General features: G+C 41.5%; 1 long non-coding RNA gene across 1 annotated transcript in view; it reads right to left on the bottom strand.

The window, feature by feature from the left end:
- The window catches only part of LOC116672875 (uncharacterized), a 14,551-nt gene that overhangs the window by 1,020 nt on the left and 6,410 nt on the right, over positions 1-7,121 (bottom strand). The window lies entirely within an intron of this gene.

Raw genomic sequence — 7,121 nt, forward strand, 5'->3', positions numbered from 1 at the left:
CACACACACACACACACACACACAAGCAACAGGCTTGGGAGCCGGCTGCTGCTATGATGAGAGATTCGTCAACATAATGCTCATAGTTTAAAGGCTGAAAGTGTTTATGTTAATGTGTGCACAAGAACAAACCGCATCCAAACCTTCTTTTATGGCTCTGAATAAACTGATTTCTGTCTGATTTTTGCAACAAGGTTAAGAAAAACAGGGGTTTAAATGTAGGCAGTGCATGCAGTGCAGTTCCAAGGGGGCCCATGGGATGGGAGAGAGAGATCGGGCCCTCCAAAAATAAGTTTGGTGGGCCTGCTGCTAGTGATTCATATCGCCAACTGATCTGAGTTTTCTCTTTTGAACTCCCTACCTTCCACTGCAATAACCCATAAGTAACTTCTTTTTAGATTTTACTGTTGATCTGTGTATTGTATACACAGACTAATACAGTAAAGCAAAATAAAGCAGGAAGCACCAGATCATTCATAACTACGTGACTGCTCCCTCTTCAAAAACAGATTCATCTGAAGTTCAAATGATCCAAGTCAGGATCCAGTTTGAGTTCAGTAGGTAAAGAATTCCACATGTTTGTTCCCCGAACAGAAAACTCCCATTGAGGATTAATATAAGGGCACCTTTACATTCCCATTGGATGATCCACGTGTTACTGAGCCCAAAGCTCTGAGCAGATACCTTGGATTTCCCCCTTTCTGGTCTATATATTGCTGCCTCTGCTGAAGTACTTTATCAAAATGTATCACCCCCAAAGTGATTAAAGCTAATACACCAATAGACATAATATTATATACAAAAAATAGAAGTATTGTCTACCAGCAGTTGTTTAGCCGCCAATAGGTGACTCTGAGCCGGCTGCAGGTACCACCAGATAACGGTCCTTTCAGGGGTCATGCTGGTGGAGTTTAGCCAAAGAAAGTGATCGCCATGCGGCGATGAAAGGTAAGTTTAGGCACCACAACAATTAGTTAAGTTTAGGAAAAGGATCGTGGTTTGGATTTAGACAAGTGTTTCCTGGGTGAAAGTATTTCTGTTGTCGCTGCGTGGTGAACTCTGTTCTCCATTTTGAAACCGCTGTAATTTCCATTGAATTTTGAAGTGCATATTTAAGTGGTTGGCTTGCCTGGCTGTGTGGCACTACATCCATGGTATTGCCAGGGGTTTTAATTATTGCATGTTTTGTTTTGTTGTGCATGATCAAAAAGCATCCCACCTCCTATCCACCTTTTATTCACAACTCACACCCTGTATATATGCATATATACATACAGTGTATATAAATATGTATAGTGTGTGCTTCAAAACTATTACCTGGCGTGCACTAGGGCCTGTCGTAACTACCTTATGCCACTGGTAAAAAAAAAAACATGGGTTATTCACCTGTCATAGATTCAGAAATTGCTGTGACGGACTACTGGGAGTAATGGAGGTGGCACAGAGTTCACAGGTTCACTCAGAGAGCTACACACCTCAGTCTATGACAGAAAGCGTCAAAGAGAATGAATGACGGCCTTAGAGGGCCAAGAAGAGTGTGAGTTGACGTGGTTCAGGGAAAGTTAAGGCATGACACTAGGAATCTGGGCGAGGGGGGGATGTTTTAGGGAGAATGGAAAGTTACAGTACATGAGTGAAATATGTTACCTGAAGAGGAAAAAAGTATCAAATTATCTGACTCATGCAAAAACATGATGGTATTTTCTTAAAGTTTACTTAAGCAGAGGTAAAATCACCTGTGCTGAAATGTACTTCAATTAAAATAGGCAAGATAAGATTATTCAGAAAGGCTCATGTGCAAAAGAGGATCTTTGTTGGATGATATCTCTCATGCCATTACACCAAAGAGAGTTCTTAAAAATGAACAGTATCAGTGCAATACTTTAGTTTAGTAAGAAATATTAGAAGAATATATCTTGTTGGTTTGAAAAATACATATATTCGCTTTCATGCTGAAAGTTGAATGGGAAGTTTGACAACACTCAGCACATATGTACATTAAATAGGAAGTTACAGCTAGGCAACCGTTAGCTTATAGCTAACATAAAGACCGGGAAAATGAGAATACGTTAGCTAGCAGCACCTCTAAAGTTCACTCATTACAGATATAATGTGTTCATTTGTGAACTTCAGATGTGTTGGTAGGCAGATTTTGTTACTTTCAAACAGAACTAGGCTAGCTGTTTCTCCCTGTTCCCGCTCTTCGTGCTAAGCTAAGCTAACTGTCTCCCAATTGTAGCTCTATACTTCGCAAGCATCAAGATATAAGAAAACAAAGGGACTTTTCAAATTAAGTGTTGGCAAAAATTAAAGTGTACGAATACAACATGATCATTTACAATAATGAGAGTAACTTTAATTTTTTTTCGCACTTTTCTGACCTGAATAATTGTAAAACAGATTGAGGTGTAAAAGATACTGAGGGTGGCTTGTTGTGCAGGAAGTTCAGAATAAAACACAACACAAATACAATAAAATGAGTGTTGGGTTTCAATTCTTGTTCAACTGTCTGAGGCAAACAGGCGTTTTTGGGATTTTATTTTTCAGATGTCATTGTTTTCCATCAGATCCCCCTGCAGCACCTCTGAAGTGTACTCCCATGTGTTCTGCAGCACCACACGGCTCTCAGGACATGTTTACCAGCCTTGTCCCTGGCCCTGTGTAAGGGACAGCTCTCTCTCCCAGGCCCCGGGCGAAACTGAACCTCACATGTCAAAACCTCCGTGGCAGCAGCACATTTGCATGGGCCTGCATCCACAAACTGTCACTGGGGTTTACCCAACGCTATGTGAAGCCTTCACTGCTCTTCACACTTAGCCAAATCACCCGAGCCGCGCAGCAACAGACTGATAGCTGACTGGCACCTCTTAGCCGCATCACAAATCAACAGAAAAGTAGAGCAGACAGGTGTTTGTATTCTGTTCATTTGGCTACAGTGCCAGGGGACATGCATTAGCTAAGCTGTGTTTGATGACATGATCTTGGCACTATCTGCAAAGGTGTGTTTAAAGAGTATGTTGAATACCAATCCTTTAATATCTGGGCCAAGTTGTGTGTTAATCACCTTTTAATAAACTGTGTAAGAAGTTGATATCTTGGGACAGATGTTGCAGCTCTATTTTGTATAGTTTTTTGGGGGACTATTAACCTATTCTAATTTCAGAGTTTTTTCTTTTTCTTCTTCGATTGCACACACGAAACAAGTAACTTTTCACTGTTTTACAATTAGGTTTAGACTAAAGCATCAACTTGCCATCCATGCCACAAAACCGCATGAATAAAACATCTGCCATGTGGAATTTCTTGGCATGAAAAGTCACTTTTAGAGATGTAGAATCTCAAATCCCACGGCACACCAGATCTTGAAGCTATTATAGCAGCGTTAGATGCAATAGTTCAGCAGCTTCTGAATTTTCACTTATCAACTTGTCAACACATCCCGAGTTCCACATTTGGGAACCACATGATCGATTGTGTTTTATACATCAAACCAAATGTACAAAAAAATTTGAAAAAGATTTCTTGGATTTTCCAGAACACTTATCTTATCTTGAGCAGAAAACAAGCAGTAACATCTAGAGATGAGATGTGAGGTGAGACTTGAGCTTGTCTTGCGTTTTTCGCCCACCGTGACAACATGGCGGTTTCATTGAAGTGAATGAGGGGGGTATATGTTTTTGATGCAGTGCTAATATGAGCTTAAACACAACCTTTTATTCAGTGGTGTGGCCTGTACACTACCAGCACTGCTCACCTGTAAAGATGTATTGAATACAGGTGACTGCTTATTGGCAGCTTTTTCCCTAAAAACCTCCATGAAAGTCTAACTGCAGCCAGTGAGTGCGTGTGTGATCATGCATGCGTTGACTGCCAACAGTTAGAGTAGCTACCTCACTAACAAAGGGACTGCTGTGTTGGTCGGCTGTCCGGAGCCCCAGGGCTGTTTACACATGCCATTGTCTCCCTTGGGCCAATCAGACAACCCTTGCTAGGTAAATAAGCATGCTGCAGCCAATCGCTGGCAAGCACACCAGGATCTGGGCAGGTTATCTGCAGCACCCCAGGAAGTGGGAGAAATGATGTGGGAAGTGACAAAGCACATTAGTGCAACCTCCTATCTTCTCCCCTCTGACTATCTACGTTATATTTCATTTGAGGATTAATTCATGCGACCCTCTGTTCTCATTGGAGGGTCGATATCATTTTGTTCTCTCATCGTCTGTGGCTGATGGATTTCCACAGAAAGCCAAAAGCATTGTTGACAATTTACTATTTGGAGAAGTGTGAACATCTTTTGCGGAAGGATTGACCAACACAGAGGAATGTTTAGTAATTGGACTGTTTTTATGTCAGTGTAATGCACTCGAGGTGCCAGGCTCACATTTGCATAGGGTGCTTTCATGTGTTGGTTGGAACTTCCAACATGTGGGTTTTCCAAGTTGGCTGACAGACATCATTGCTCCTACCCACACTACTGTGTCAAAAAAGTAAACTCAAAAGACAACAGATACTCAAATGGATGTCCCGCATCTTAACACGGCAATTTATTCATAGTTAGGATGTTTAGTCTGGCAACAAACATGTAATAAAAATGTGTCTTTGACTTGTTTTCTCGATGTTGACACAACAAAAAACTTGATTGTTGTGCTTTATTGATGCAAGTACAAGTTAATAATACAACACACGTTTGCCACACTGAAGCTCGAATTTGAATTTCTAAATCACGTTCACACAAGTTCTGCTGGATAAAGCATGTGTTCTGTGTGAACAACAAGATGAGAAAAATCACTTAATTTCCTGCAGAACCGACAAACCAGGTAGCTCCATCATGGCCATGACAATCAGATGTCAGCAGGTTAACGTTTACGCACTTCCTTGATTCCAGACATGGTGGCATCGTATGCAACCTAGACCATATTATTATGTCAATTTAGAGGTATGGTCTTGAGATGACGCCATTCTGAGAGGCAAACCCAAAGCAGCAAAAAATACATGATGTGCCTGTTGCAGCTGCACATCACCACACTGCTGCTTCTGGCACGATCAGCCCTAATAGTGTGATGTTCCACCATGTTTTTCTTTTCCAAAGTGCTCAATGCTTTACAAGGACTGTATGCTTCACCCTCCCTGACCCAAACTGTCCCATGTTCCCCGATTCTTTTAGCACTGCTCTGCTCCCACAGGCGCCCCGCCTCCCTCTGGGAGCCCTGGGAGTGTTTGTACTGGAGGCAGCCAGCGGAGACCGCTGGTGTTTTCATAGCAAAATCTCTTTCCTGAGGTAATGCTGGCCTGGGTTGACCGCCGCGGCACATCCAGACCAACAGCGGCCCTGGCAGGAGGTCATGGATGGCCTGTGATCACATCACCATGGAGCCCAACAGTTTAACATTTAGCAGCTGATATTTGGGCTACGACATGATTCCACAAGCACTGCAGTTCACATGCATTTGCTGTCTGGGAGACTAACGGCCTATGAACCAGGCCCACAACCTGTCAGGAAAAGTTTCAAAACCACTATATCATGCAAATGAATAATACTGCCATGGCATTTAAAAAAACTAAACAAAAGAAAAAGATTACAAAAGTTAAGTAAATATCTTCTGCTCATTATTTTTAATTTAGAAAACAAAACTAATGTTTCTACTGACAATTCTTGAATGTATGACCCATCTGCCAAAATGAAAAATCTTGACAAAATAATTTATTGATAGATAGTTGAAGAGATTGTTTGCCCTCCCAGTGTGTATTGTTGCCTGGAGCAATCTCAAATATTTCAGTCAGTACCTGTCAGTCCTACCTTTAGTTCTGGCAGGCTGAACAAGTCATGTAAGCATGTGAGCTTTAAAGTTTAAAAAGGATTGATGCACTCAGAAATAAACTCTCTGGTGGAGGAGGACCAGAAATGTAGGCACTGCACACGTAGGTCTAATACACAAAAACATTGCTTTCAGTCTCGCAAATGAGGCTGTCTCTAGTACATTTTAATTTTAATTTACATTTTAATTGAAAGCAGCATCACATCAACATCGGAAAATTCAATGTGCAGGCGCTAAAACTCCAGTCAAAACCCTCCATTTATAGCATGATGCTGTTATGACACACCCCATTTAAACCCATTGGGTGTATGCACCCAATAAAATTCTCAACTATACAGTCTTTGACAAGGTTTTACTCAGGAGCAGAAACAATTCGGCAACAAAAAACTGTGCCCCGGAACAAAAACTGGAACCAGGCGCGAGAATCTGTAATGTTAAGTTTTGGAGTTCTTTTAAAAAATGGTTCTTGAAAACGTTTTGTTGTGCTAGAATAGCCATTAGGATGAGGGTCATTTAAAGACTATGATCCAGACATACTAGACCAAATAAATCCTTACTGGGATGTTGGGAAATTAATGTATGCTACTTTTTATTCAGGAATGGATGAGCAACCAACTACCAAGCTGCCCAGGCCTTGTGTTATACAGATCGGTCTAAAGAGGCTGGGACAGTAGACGAAGTTGAGGTAAAAAATGGATTAGGCCAAAGCAAAAGTGTGCGTTCACTGTGGCCTCTAATTTACTTAAGTGCGGTCTAAACGCCGAGGAAGAGATAAGAATGCTGCTAATAGATCTTGACCTCAAGTGACAGTCACACAATGAAGGTACACAAAGAAGCCACCATAACTTCTTCTGACGATCTACTGCCTCAAATGTGTCTCCTCGAGATTAAACTAAGAACTAAATAACAACAGGATCTCTCCTTTGGATTACTGTCTTTAAAGTCATTAGTAGATTTGACTTGTTGGTGACCCAAGGCCCTCTGGCTCTACTGTCTTTGATGATTCACCTTAGCTACAGTGGGTTTGTTTTCCGAGTTTGGAGGAATTCTTCCATCAGGGCCTTACTCATGATAATATAAGGGGGTGGGGGGGTGGTTTTGACTGTAACAGACAGATAAACAGTTCATCTCCCTCCTGCTCCAGGGAAGGCTCTGGAGCGCTGCACTTAATGGTGCCTGCGCAAGCAATTTTTTAAGCTGCAGAATAAGCAAAGTAAAGCCACACAAAGACGGACGCACACATACACACAGAAATATGCTTAACCCCAGTGAGGTAAACCAATCTGTCCTAAAAAATATATATAT

Source organism: Etheostoma spectabile, chromosome 23 (assembly GCF_008692095.1).
Source record: "Etheostoma spectabile isolate EspeVRDwgs_2016 chromosome 23, UIUC_Espe_1.0, whole genome shotgun sequence".
Taxonomy (NCBI): Eukaryota; Metazoa; Chordata; class Actinopteri; order Perciformes; family Percidae; genus Etheostoma; species Etheostoma spectabile.